At 36.9% G+C, this 14474-nt stretch overlaps 1 protein-coding gene across 1 annotated transcript in view; it reads left to right on the top strand.

Annotated features, from left to right (window-relative positions):
* Positions 1-5968: 5968 nt before the first annotated feature.
* Positions 5969-14474, top strand: part of LOC132197665 (platelet glycoprotein V-like) — a 66747-nt gene continuing 58241 nt past the window's right edge. The window contains exon 1 of the mRNA XM_059621089.1: positions 5969-6129. The gene's annotated coding sequence lies outside the window, so the exon portion shown is untranslated. The remainder of the gene's footprint in view (positions 6130-14474) is intronic.

Genomic DNA, 14474 nt, shown 5'->3' with positions numbered 1-14474 from the left:
TTTTCACATTTCTTGAGGTGGTATTGGTCGCAGATTTTGTCGCATAATTTGCACACGCATAATAATTAATTTCAATTTACTAAAATATTAAATGTATGATATATGTGACATAAGTATAAAAAATTCACAAAATAAAGTCTTTCTTTGTTTTGTGCAAATTGATTATAAAACATACTCATGAAAAAGAATAGTTTATGTTTTATTTATTCGTAATGTGGTCGCCTGGTACATTTGGCCGCGATTTCGGTTTTTGTTATTGGAAACGGATATTGAATCGCAAACAGGACCATTTTGACATGCAGCCAGCAAATACGAACAAAAGCCACAACAAACAAAGGCGGCGGCGGCGCCTGGAGTGTAATTCATTATTTCATCCATAAATCTCTGCTCGCCAGTAACCAAAGATTAGATGAGAGGGAAGAGAAAAACGAGCGAGCGCCGCACTCTCTCTCCACCTTTATTCAACAGTTTTCCACTGGCTTTTCATATTGAGAATGTTTATATGTGTTTGTGGGAGTTTTCTGCTCGCAAAAGGGAAAGCCAAGATAAGTAGCAACAACAACTATTAATTAAGATAATAAATTCCTTACAAGATCGAATTAATCTCCATTTGCCATTTATTTAAAAAGAGTATTTACTAAACATATTTTCCTTAATTTAAATACAATGATACACACAATTAACAAATAACAGAGAGTGGGAAACTTTCAAACGTTTGTTTTTTAAAACTATATCGTTTATCGTTTACCCTAAAAAATACAACAAATTATGGAAATATTTAAATCAGTATTTCTGTAGTTATTTTATAAAATAATTTGAAATTAAACGATACAAATAACTTAGTTAATAAAATTTAATTATTAGAAATAAAGAAAAACAGATTGGAATACCTTATATTAAATTTAATTTTTAATTTAAAAGATAAAAAACATTTATTTAAACTTCTGTGAAAGCAAATAGCAACAAAAGTTTTTTATTATGCATTTTTATTTGATTATTTTTTTTTTAATAAAATCACCGTAGAGGTTTCCCCTGGCTTTAGCGGAAAATAAACACCTTTAGTTGGAATAACGTTGAATAAATTAATTTCAGAGAGACGAACTCTCGGATTTGGGTGCCTGTCTGACTGGCGGGCGAAAAGGCTCGAGGGCAGCCGTCAGAAAGCCTCTTTTATAACGATAGCGCGACTATGCACCGGCGTGCGCCGTCGCCTTTCGTGTGCCTCTCGCGCTGTAATAATATCAAAACGGATGATGAAGGATTTAATGATACATAGGCGGGACGTATCATCGCCCAATCTGCGCTTCGAGCAGGGCAAAAATAAATGCTGCCGACGAGACGGTTGAAAACTTTTATGCATGGTGCACATCACTTACTAATACGGCTCGTTTCGGAGCCGTCTGATTTTAGGGCCGATCGATCAGGGGCGCAATTTAATGACTCAATATGTGCCGCCGCTTTGAGAGCAGTAATTTTAATATCAAGTGAGAATGGGCGCTGTTGGCAAAGCCGGGGCTTACTTTGAGGTATTAAATCTGCCAAAGGCGACTTTTTTCAGGTGGTCTTTTGTGCGTCCCTCCCTTTGGAAGATGAATTATATTATATTTAAAAAAATATGCAAGCTGCGCTTTTGTTCTTGCTCTTCCCATAAAAGCACACGCGAATTTCAATAGCTCATTATCTCTTTCAATATTTAAATAACGAAAAAATAATAATAAGTGATGGATTTGTGTGTTATATTTTGTTTCTCTACATATTTCCCTGATCAAAAGGCTCTGCTTTGATCTTTTTGCTTCAGTGAAATCCACCTTCAGGAGAGTGGTTAGATGAAAGGAAGAGAGAATACATTTTCAACAAAAGTGGAGAACCTGATGCTGGTATGTGCACTTTTTTCAAGGGCGGAAACAGATTTAGGAGAGAGATTATGTATTAAGTGTAGAGCGAGTGTTTTAAAATAAAATTTGGACTTTATCGCACGCGCAAGGCGAACAAAGCTTTTACTTTGCACTGGTGTTCTCTTGATAAAATCGTCGATTTTATTTTTGTTCTTGGCCTAAAATGTGTTTTTCAGGCGAATTTTTCTCGCCCTTGCCAGATATTGATTCAGATTTTTTTTTCTTTTTAATACGAGCAACTTTTTCCAGGTACTTTTTCACAAAACAAGGACTTGAGAATTATGTATGGCAATAAACACGCCAGCGTTGTTCTTAATAGGTAGGTGCTGAAATTGCCTGATCGCGCAATAAATCTGAAATTCCAGAGCACAGATTATTAAAAGCCCAAAGAGCAAACACGATTTCAAATGCACGTGCCGTGATATTTATTCCAACGGCGCGGCACCACAGGCTGAATGAAACGAACTCTCGCTGTATGCAAAACTGTCGCGCTGCATAAAAAGTTCCATAATTTTACTTTGTAGGTTTACACGCTGCGTTCAAGCGCACTGGAGAAAAATGAAACGTCACCTCTCCCATGCACTCGACGGTAAAATGACAATACGAAGAAATATGTGGCAACACCGGTGTTGAATGGTCACTCATGGCGGTCGTTTTGCAATTTGCAAGTTTCACAATACGCACAACTTGTGACTGTGAGACAAATTTTTCATTCAGCGATAAACACAATCAATTTTATTACTGTCATCACACTGTCATGTGCTTCAATATATTTTGATTTGTTAAATTTTACAATTCAAAAGAGAAGAAAAAATAAAAATAAAATACAAAAATATTACTGAAAGTAAAATTTTTACTAAATATATTATTCAATAATTAAAAAATCAAAATTATTAGTTATCTCAAACATATTAATGTTTTAAATATATTATTAACATTATAAAAGAGTATTTTTTTAAAGTAGGAATCATCAATCATTAAACTGTACGTTGGAATTATTTTAAATATCTCACTTCGACTGAAGAACGTCATTAAAGCTCAAATTATCAAAAAAATTGTAATTCTGCGGCAGAAAGTGCTGGCGGTGAAATTTAAATTTACTTGCAGCCAACTCCTGACACACACATGGGCTGATAATCGTGTTGGATCGCATTATAATACGTTGCGTGTGTTAAGTAGATACCGCCAACCAACTTTTCTGTTCAAATAACCTGTACAACGCACACACGAAGATCAACCCACTTTGCCTGTGCGCGGTTAATTGCCGAGGCGCGCGCAAAAGAGAGGAAACTAATCGCGCAAATGCTCCTGTCGCGCTTGTTCTTCTTCCGGATGGATGGAAACACACGCTGTGTGTGTTTTCATTAAGCTTCACATAGTCTCTACTATATTTAAACGCCTTATCGGGGCAAATGGGAAGTGATGAGACATAACATGCTCCCTTCTCTAATAGAGAGAAAATAAAACAAAGGAGATTACACGCGAAGAGCTTCTCTCTTTTTCTCTTCCTCGTTCGCTCATAAAGTTATTTTGGAAACACTTAAAAGGGTCTCTCGATGGGACGTGTGTATGTGTGTGGATTGCGAGCAAGCCGGCATAATAACACTTGAGGAGCTGCTGCTGTGTTCGCTGGATTTATTGAAGAGCTAGTTTTGTTTCACCAGCACAGCAGATGGATCGCATCAGGTGTGTGTGTCTCCCAGCAGTGAAATAAAATCTCGGCACTGCGTGTTGTGATTCTGTCCGAAGTAATTTTCTCCTCACTAATAGCAGTGAAAAAAAAATGTACGTGTTATTTCAGACAAGAAGGGGAACTTAATTGATTTGCGTGACGGGTGTTTTGGTAATTGACTTGTATGCAAATTAGAACGTGAGGCGCAAAACTTCTCTTGTTTGGGAAGGAGAGGTGCTAAAATCGCTCAAGTTTCGGCAGCTCGGTCGCAACACTTCCGACACTCCTCATTTATTTTTATAAAAACCCTCTTGAAAATAATAATATGATTTTTTTTTTAAATATTTACTCTTTTTATTATTCATTAATAGACTTGTGTTAAGCACCGAAGGAAATTATTTTTTTAGATGTGTATTTACATCTGTTAAAGACAATAAAAGATTTTTGCTTGTAATTAACATATTTCTTATTAAAAAGAGTCATGCTCATTTTTAATTGTAAATAAAAAAAAGGAAGATCGAAACTGGTTGATGAATCAACATTTGCGAAATCTCTGAACACAGATATTCTGTTTAGTCGGTGCAAAAGCAAAGTAAACAATTTTTTTGATCATTACCACGAACACATTACAATAAAAATTAATTAGTCAAAATGCAAAAGTGCTTGTTACGCAATTTTATTTTAAAAGTCAAATGCGCAATCACAATCCGAAAGATGCATTCTTATTCTTATACTTATCCACGGCGTTGGAAAATGAGAAAATTCAACCAATTCACAGACAAAAATTCATGGAACTGCTTAATATGTTAATATTATGCAAATAAACAGACTTCGGTGTACTCCTAAAAGTCTCATAAAATCAGCTGGATTTCATGTCCTCTTTTATTCGCAGCATCAAATTTTTATGTAGAAGTAAAAACAAAAAAAAATATAGGAGCAGCGAAAGTAATCTCGGTAACAGAACGTTCAGGTTTTTGCGAAATCGGTTCGTCAGCGCTGGTGGCGATGCAAAAGGAATTTTAGATGAGTCATTTTGATTGCTGCCGCTCTCCTGACTCAATGTATGCACATCACCCTGCGCAAATTTTGCACCCTCGTCTTATTCTGCTCTCGCGATATCTGCACAAAGCACACTCGCTGGGGAGTTGATTTAATAGCATGCATAGAAAACACAAATTGCGAAAATTAAATTTCTCCCACAAGGGTAGATGGTGGTGCGCGAGTGGGGAGGCGATCAAGCCCCGTTCGACAAAGGGTTGAAAGTGACTCACTTTCCCCTCGCACTCTCTGCGCTTTTATAAATTCACATTCAAATATGGAACGACCCACACCATCCTTTATCCATTTCTATTGCTTTTTTGTCTCCCATGGATTTTTGATTGTAGTCGCGCCAGACGCGGCTTGTAATTGTTGCATTGTAAAACGTGTAAATAAAATAAAGGGGTCCGGGGTCAATAGTTGAAAATGTATGTGGTGTTATAAATTTAAAAGAAACTTACCATTTTGTTGATTCCATGTAATCATCAGACAAGAAGTCAGTCCACAAAAATTTACACTTATACACGAAAATTTGTTGTGGGCTCTAACAATAAGTGATTTTTCCCCGTCATTGGTTCAATTTTCTTAGACAGTGATAAGTTCTTGATTGATTTAATTTCATCTACACTTTACATTTGACATCAATGAAAGGATTAATTTAACTAATCTTTGTAGATCTTTAATTCAATCAAATTTAACAAATAAATTTACATATATAAATAAAATGATTTTTCTCTTTACTTAATTAAAATTCAATAAAAAAGAAAAAAATATATATTTAAAAAATCTATTCTACAGGGATTTATTTTATTAATTTGATTAATTTGACAATTTTAAAATAATAAAATTGCTTGAAAAATCATTGAAGTTTAAACATATTCTTTTTTATTTCAATTTAAAATAATTCGAAATTACAATCCAACACCCAGTGCTGTAACGCGCTTTATAATCGAAATCAAAACTCTTGATCCTGTAAGTATGACATGCAACAGCCGCCGCCGCCGGAAATTGGCCAAATATCCCCGCCGAGGAGTCACACTCCGGAACCACCCTCTGGCGGGCCAAACGATCGCAATCTCTATAGAGTCGCTCAATTCCCGATAAAAAAGACGCGAGCCCTCTAAAAAAGCCATCCATCGTTTCCAAATTCGCGCACATAGGATAATCTGAATATAATAAATAGTTCGTCGCACCCCTTGGCCGGCGGTAGTAGTTTTCATCCCCCGGCAGCTGCTCGGCCACGGCAGGGGGAGGGCGCGGCGTGCGCGCAGGATGGATTCTCTCATCCATCCGCAAGGGCCCCCGCTACTGTGTTGTGGGGAATTTCGTTGGTTTGAGTCTCCCAGCTCGGCAGTCTGGCGTGCAGCTTCGAGCGGCGAACACTCACTCGGCCCTCGCACTCGGCGTCGATTATCTCACGCTTCTTTTCTGCCACTGGATACCGACGGAAGCCGGTTCTGCCTTTGCCGCAGCCGCAGCCTCTTTGGATTTTTCGCTTTGATTTCTTCTCCCAGCCAAAGAAAGGTAAGTGATTGAGAAAAAAATTGTGTAACCCTTTGGCTTTGACGCTGCCAAAGGGCAATGCGTGTGGCGTCTTTCCGCGAAGTGATTATAGCGACCACAGTGAATTTATTCTATTATATCAGAGTTTAGGATGATTTAGAAAGGTGTTTCATGACTCCAATTAGTGAGACGTAATAACGAGACACTGATAATTATTTTCATCACGGAAATTGTTGACGATTTCAAAGTAATTGAAATTTTTAGAGGATATTCAGGCATAAACTGTCATCAAAATGATTAGAGACAAAAATCAGGAGTTAATGATACAAAATAATCATACATTTGCGAACATCATAAAAACTAATTATATTTTTAATTATTTTTAATCAGAACCATTTAATAATGAAAAGTCTGATAATATTTTTACAAATTTTTTACTCTATATGTTTTATAAAAATATACATCATTGCACTTTTTATTTATATATTTATTAGGTAGTTGCTGACTAGCTCCTGTTTCCGCACATAGAACAGGACATTGCTGCTCCTTTTACTTTGTCCCTAAAACGTCCTGTGTGTGTTTGCTCGACCTTCCGCCGTGTTTTGCTTTCCTCGCCCAGCGTCTCTCTTTCTCTTTTTGTTTTCATTTTGCATCAGCAGCGCACTCGGGATCTACTGGCTGCTGTGGTGGAGGTTGAAAGACCCCATGCGAGGTTATTCCAAATGTTTGTGCGCGAACGACTCTTTAATGAGTTGATTTAATCAACGCACTCGCACGTATACGCACGCCGGGTGTGTGCGCTTGCGAAACCGAGGAATAAATTATTGGCTTCTCTTTACGTGCATGTTTAACTGCCAGGGATGCACTGTGGTGTGTGTTTGTCCAAAGCGCGCTCTGTTTGTTTTGCGAAAAGGAAAGAGAGGATGTGATGAAGTTCAGAGCGCCTATCGGCAAATCTATCCAGTCGATTTCACTTAATTCCCTGTTATAAGTATTAAATGGTTTTAGTAAATATTTATTTAATGATGTACGCTTGTAAATGGATGCCCAATTAAATTAGTTATGTAAACGCAAAGAGCGAAGCTTACGAACTCACAAGGCTTCTTAAAAAGAGACGCAGCAATGCTATACTAAACGTGTTTTGAAATGCATATAAAGTTGCATTCCTCTTAAAAAATTATTTGACGATGTAAAAACTTTTGAAATTAATATATTCACTTTTAAATGAATTTTTTTTGCCAGCACCTACATTTGCTTATTATAGCGTTAGGAATGCACTTTTGTACATAGAAATTTATTAAAATCCTTTTTTTTATCAAGGTAGGTAACCCATAAAACATAAAATGTTGACCCCAGGACTCAAATTCTAAAAACAAGTAGCCTTTTGTAATTTGAATGGCATTACCCTGGAAGTCTATAGAGTGTTTTGGAATATTGATATTTCTTTAGAAGTTAAACAAGTCATTTTTAAGCCCGCATAATATAATAAAATGAATTAAAAATTATTTTCTAAAATAATTAATATTTAATAATTTTTATTTATTATTTATTGATAATATATTAAATTTAAACTAACGTTAAAAATAATTAAATTTATTCTATAGATAAATATTTATCAGATTGTATAAAAAACATTTGTTCTAAACAGTTCTAAGAATAAATTTTATTTAAAATGTCAAATGATGTCAAACATGTACATACATTGATTTGCTTTATTTATTTATTTATTCTCCATTCGATACAGTCGAGTCATGAATACAGCAAAAAAACTATACAGAAAAAGTACAGAAAAAGCTGAAAATACATTGTTCAATTCCATAAGAAGAATATTCATTTTTGCAAGGAATTTTAAATAAAAAATTTTATACTCTCATTCCCTTATAGATCTGCATAAGTATTATTCTTTCTTAACAAAGGAGCCAAATTAAACAAAAGCCAACTTTTGAAAGCTCCCACTCATATTTTGAACAAAAGTGCCAATCAACAGTTTCACACTCCTCTCGTAACGACCCAAATTACATTTTATGGAGCGGTTCAATCAAGCCGTTGTAAAAGCATAAAATATTTTATCACAAACACACACACGCTGGCATAGTCACAGAAGCTGCTGTTAACGCACGTCGCCGAAATCTCTTCAATTAAATTAATTGGCTGCAATTTATGCGGTGCGAGGATAAATTATGGCGCGAGCCTCGATGGGCAAGCCCGATTCAATCTTTGGTGCAGCGTCGAGAGCGAGCGAGAGAGGAAATAAATTATCATATTATGAGCTGCGCCGGCATATATAGTAGAACGCAATATCATAAGTCCGCAGGGGGCATTTTACAAGCCGCCCTACATAGCCGGCCGCTACCATAACACCATTTATTGTATTCTGGTCCATAATGTGCGGCTCCGCGCGCTAGGGACAGCATCGGTGATGGTTGATTATCGTTGTGCGCGCTCGCAGACCGAAAAATTGCGTTACGACCTTTTTGATAATCTGCCGCCGCCGTCGCCGCCACCGCTCACTGTGCAGTGCGTGCTGACTTTTGTCTTTCATTTTTACGACGCCCTTTATTAAAACGCGCGCTCGCTAGTTCGGCGGCAAAAACGGCTCTCGCGCGCTGTTATGGGGCTCTTAAGTTTTGGAGATTTGCTGAATGGCAAAGCAAGTGGCGAAAGAAATTGGATTTTTGTGTGTGAAATTGCCAGCGGTAAACGAGGGAGGATTAGTCGCGCTCGGAAATCGCATTCGAACTAGTGCTGCAATGGCGGTGACAGTATAAAATTCGCAATTGCTACAGAGGTCATTTTGCGCAACTTTGCACTCCAACTTGGTGAAACCGAACATTCAGCGGAATTCTGTTTTTGCCGCCGTTATATGACTACACTGCTTCGAACTTGATATGAGCACTTCGAAGTATTTTTATGACATGCCATTACAATTTTCATTTCACTCTGGAAATTATAATCAAAAAATAAGATTTTTTTATTCAACAAAAAATCGGATTTTTGCAAGAAATTTCTCAGTGCCTCCATAAAAAAGTACCAAAGCAAATGAAAGAATTTTATAAGAATTAAGTGAAAGTTATTTGAAATTTCACAAATTTTTAGGTTTTTTCATTTAATTTTTGCATTCTTGAAGGTTTTGATTAAACTTATTTCAATATTTTACTCACTAATCTATTAATTTCGTATTTCCTGTAACATTTTAATAATAGAAAGCTAGAATTTTAATACAATCGGTTGTTATTATTTTCCATCTCTCATTTATTTTTTTTTTTTGTCACACTGAATAGCCCTTGCAGATTTTCGATCGTTGCGTTATGGAAAGCGAAAAAATAGAGCCAATATTTGCAAAGTCTCGGGCCGCGACGACATCGGGGCGGAGCAAAAATCTAATAACACGCAGTCCCTGTGCGGATCAACTTTTATATATATTGTTCGTTTAGTCAGTGGTGAGGAAGAAGAAGAAGAAGTCGAGGAATTTACATGAACAGGAAGAGGAAATCGCCGGCCGGGAGCTTCTTCTTCTCTCTCTGCGTAGAATATGATTTTCTATTTCGGCATTCATGATGCCAAATTTAAGCGCGGCACGCGAGAAAATGTACCTACCATTTCAAGAGAGAACAATTTAAACCCTCGAGATGAGCGGCATTTCTTGTATAAGAATAAGAGATGCGAACGCACATAAATTTTTGGCGTGTGGGGGATGCGGGGTGAGAGGGAGTGTTGAGCAAAAAATGTGTATAAGCACGAAAGAGAGGGAATTTTAATTTAATTTGCAGCAGCAGTCTTCTCGGAAAAAGCTCTGAGTTGCTTTTCATATTAATACCGCGTCGGCTTCATTTGAAGCACCGGACGTGGCAAATGTGATATTTTTTCCATTTTCAAGATTAGTATGCGCTCGGTATGCGACGCGTAATTGCTTTAAGAAAAGAAGTAATCACGTTTTCCTTTCTCAGGATTAATCTTCATTTGTTTGAGAGTGTGAGGGAGCATCCGTGCATGACAACGAGTGGTATAAAAATGATTTTAGGGCGCATCTGCTCTGTCAGCAAAGCCTACGGTTATTGTGTCCCCGCCCTGAGGGGGTTGTCGTCAATTTGCATAATATGCTAATGTAGTTTGGTGCCGTATTTACCTTAAGATAAGTTGTAAGCCGGCGAATTTGCTGCGTTCTTGGAAAATCAGCAGAGAAAAGAAGTGGAGCAAAGAAAGGGAGAGAAACTAAATAATAAAACAAACAAGCCGCGGGCCATCGGGAAATTTTTTAAAGGAAACGTGCTCTGAAATTTCCACAAATAATGCTTTTTGGCAGACCCTTTTCTTTTTCCTCTGTTAAGCACACGCTAATATTCCTTTTTCCAAAAAGAATGCTGAGGGAGTGGAATTCCACCCTCAAGACTTCTCTTTGCGGCGGAAAATGTCGTAAATTGATCGGAAAATATTTCTGCTTTGAAGTTATGCACTCATTCCGTGCCTGGAGGCAGCGCAATCAAACATTTTATATTCCATGCCGTGCTTTGGAGCGAAACGCATGTTGCGAATAACGCGCCGGACTTTTATTGCCCACTGGATATTTAGGCAGAGAGAGCAATAAACCAGGCCTTAGCCATTATTAAAAGCATCGGTCGTAATAAATAAATTATATGCATATGGATTTGTCTGCTGCCTGCTTTTTATTGCCCAAAAAGAAGAATGAGAAAATGCTCAGTGGCTGCGGAAAAAAAAATAACGAGTTCTTCCGCTCGCGGAATTTCTGCCCTTTCACGGTGTAATGAACTCGTGCATTTAATTGAAATATCGTCGGTGCTAAAATAAATAGAGGCCACGGGGTGTTGCAGCAGCAGCCACTCTGCAAAGAGAAGGGTTGAAAGGCAGGCAGGTGTTTAATTTCAACTCGAGAGTGCATGAAAGGAAGGAAATCAATTGCGCATGATATAAATTCTCCTGCTGTCGTAATTAATGGACAAGTTGCTCGCGAATAAATTCACGTCAATACATACTGAATTATGCATTCCTTACGGAAAAGCCAGGCCGAGTTTGCTTTTCACTCGATATATAGTGCGCCGCAATTATCTGACGCGAATAATGGAGGCTGTTGTTAATAGTCCATGCATCTCTCGCGTGCAATCTTCCATTTATTTATTATTTATTATTTATGTGCATGCGCTTGAGTGTTCATTAAAAGAGCTTTATAATTGCCTCCTGCTAATGGCGAAAAATCATATCATCATTCTTCTAAAATAGAGAGGTACTCAAAAATATAAAACCCATTTTTATGCTGGAAAAATGAGCATATTAATTATCATTTTTATAAATTATTAATATTTAAAATTTTAAATTATTTCTTTTTAATAAATTAAAATAAAGCTAATATTTATCCTTTTAAAAACCGCGTATTTAATTTATTGAATATTTCCTTGTCTTTAAGGGGGAATTAGTGTGGTTAGAGTTATTGGAAACCCTTCTTTTCATATCTGCTTTCCCAAATATTAAAAAATTTGTGAACTTTTTTTCAAATGAATCATCTCCTCTGGCCTCGCGAACTGCGCGGCGCGCTGCTCTGAGCATGCAACTCTGCGATCTGGAGTTTTGGCTAATAAATGTTTCTATACGCCCTTCAATCCGTTTTTAGTGGCATCAATCGAAAGATTAATGATTTTGGTAACAGAAAATGTTCATAGTAGCACATATTCGTCGATAGTAATTAGCCAGGAGTTCAAAAACTATATTTATTTTGCCGTGTGATCGAACAATATTGAGTTTTCTCAGTGAATAAATTGAAAGCGGTTATATTTTAATGTTTTAACCGGTAGCCTATACTCTCAACTGATTTTTCGTACCCAGAAATATTCCTTTTGCGTGTCCTAAGTAGGAAATAATCGGTTTTCTTTTAGTGAAAGTGCGGTGAAAAATCGGAATAAACATCCACTTGGCAACACCGCATTCGTTTTCTCGCTTGCTCTTCTTGCCGGCCGCCCCGTTTCATTTTGTGGAGGGGAGGCCTGCCGTCGGGCAAGAGCCGCTCGTTTTGATAGACTTTTGCGCGAATGCAATATTCTTTTATAACGCGTTATATTTAAGTATTCAAAATTTCAGCGTTGAAAGAAAATTGAATCATGTATTTTTTGATATGCTTGTTTTAAATTAATTTTGACTAGGAGCGGAGTTATTAACGTTTCCGCGGAGTGCCGGAATAGGGCCGAAAAGAACAAGGCCGAAAATGGCTGAGCGGAACAGGGCCGAAAAGGAATAGGGCCGAAAAGGAACAAGGCCGAAATACCGGTGCAAACAAACTAGGAACAACCGATTTTTTTTTTGGGAAATCACCGCGATTACCGTGTTATGTCAACCCGCCATCCCAATAAGAAATGGAACGCCTTGGGTCTCAGGACACAAATTTTGTATCATCGTCCTTATAAATCAAAGTAAGAAATATCTAAATTATTTAATATGTGGTAGGGAGGAAATTTTCAGTTTCCTGGTTTTATTTATGGTCGATATGCTGGAAACACGTGAACCAAAAACTGACCAGCTGACTTGAAAACTCAATATTAAGGAGAGCTTTTGCAAAAAAATGACCCAATTAATTTTGCTCTACATTTTAGCATTGGATTTTTTATGTCCAAGGAGACATAGTTAAGACAAAATGAATTTGTTAGGAGAACCAAATTTTTGAAATTTAAATTTAGCATTGTTATGAGAATTTCCTAGAATTTATTTTTTTTTTCTCAAAATTAGCTTAACAAATTTCAACAAATCACGTTCATACCACCCAAATACAAATCAATAGGTCAGTGGACATAAAAAATTTACAATGATCTTATAGTAAAAGGTTGAGAAGTTTATACACATAAGTGATAAGTTTCCTGGACAAATAATTTCTTGAAAGATCGTGTTTTCCGAGTTCCGATGCAGTATGGTTTTTTAAGCTGTGCAAGAGATCAACTTATCTTCATCTTGTTGTCCCCCAAATTTATGTGATTTTGTGACTATGTGTCTCGCCCAAAATGAAGATTTTTTGCGAAGTCTTGTGTAAAATCAATTTTCATCTATATTTTCCAATGCGAAACGGCCGCATGACGGATTTTGATATTGACGCGCAAAGGATTGAATGTTCGCTGAGCTGAACGCGCTCGCGGTTATCGGTTATTTTTCAGCTTTCGGCCTTGTTCCTTTTCGGCACTATTCCTTTTCGGCCTTGTTCCGCTCAGCCGTTTTCGGCCTTGTTCTTTTCGGCCCTATTGCGGGACTCCGTTTCCGCGAGATTTTTGTTTTTTTAATTTAAAAATTAGAAAAAAAATTTTAAACATAAAAACCCTTGATGAAAAATGTTGCCAATTAAATTTCCTACAATTTCTTTCACAGGCTTGATGACGTCAGAATTTTTATTACATATGTACGGAAGGCTCAAAGTCAAAATATAATTTTTTAACATAGCAAAAAATTTTTTAGAATTTTTTTGAGATAGCCAATCGATTGGAAATTTAATTTTAACTCTGGAATTCAAATTTCATCAAAAAATTTTCAGCCGTTTCAAAATGAGAAAGTTATATTTGATGGCACCTCAAACTGCTTTTGAAGACGAAGGCGGCATCAAAGCGCTCATGAGAAAGCAAGCTGCAGCTTAAAAACGGCTCAATGTTTTTTCATGAAATTTGAATACCAGAGTTAAAATTAAATTTCCAATCGATTGGCTATCTCAAAAAAATTCTAAAAATTTTTTTTCTATGTTAAAAAATTATATTTTGACTTTGAGCCTTCCGTACATATGTAATAAAAATTCTGACGTCATCAAGCCTGTAAAAGAAATTGTAGGAAATTTAATTGGCAACATTTTTCATTAAGGGTTTTTATGTTTAAAATTTTTTTTCTAATTTTTAAATTAAAAAAACAAAAGTCTCGCGGAAACGTTAATAACTCCGCTCCTAGTCAAAATTAATTTAAAACAAGCATATCAAAAAATACATGATTCAATTATCTCTCAACGCTGAAATTTTGAATACTTAAATTTAACGCGTTCTGAAAAAATATTGCATGTGCTCAAAAGTCTATCAAAACGAGCGGCTCTCGCCCGACGGGGGCGTCGCTGGTTGCCACCAAATGAAACGGGCCAGCGGCAAGTGTCGTTTCGGCCGCGTACGTGTCGGCGGCGCACTAAAACGCAAAATAAATGTCACCAGCCGATTCTGCAGTATGTTTTACGTGATTAGTGCATTCCCAGAGCTCAGAAAAAGCAAATTGATGGACTCGATCGCGTGCCGTTTTCGCGCCTGATTTTAAAACACGAGCTACAGCGCCACGCGCGGCGAGACTTATGAACTAATCTACCACACTAATTCCCCCTTAATTGAGTTTTTTAAGATTTTTAGTTTCAA

This window comes from Neocloeon triangulifer, unplaced genomic scaffold, assembly GCF_031216515.1.
Source record: "Neocloeon triangulifer isolate White Clay Creek 2 clone unplaced genomic scaffold, ASM3121651v1 ptg000012l, whole genome shotgun sequence".
Taxonomy (NCBI): Eukaryota; Metazoa; Arthropoda; class Insecta; order Ephemeroptera; family Baetidae; genus Neocloeon; species Neocloeon triangulifer.
Note: the sequence above shows the minus strand (reverse complement) of the source record. Positions and strands in the feature narration are given on the sequence as shown.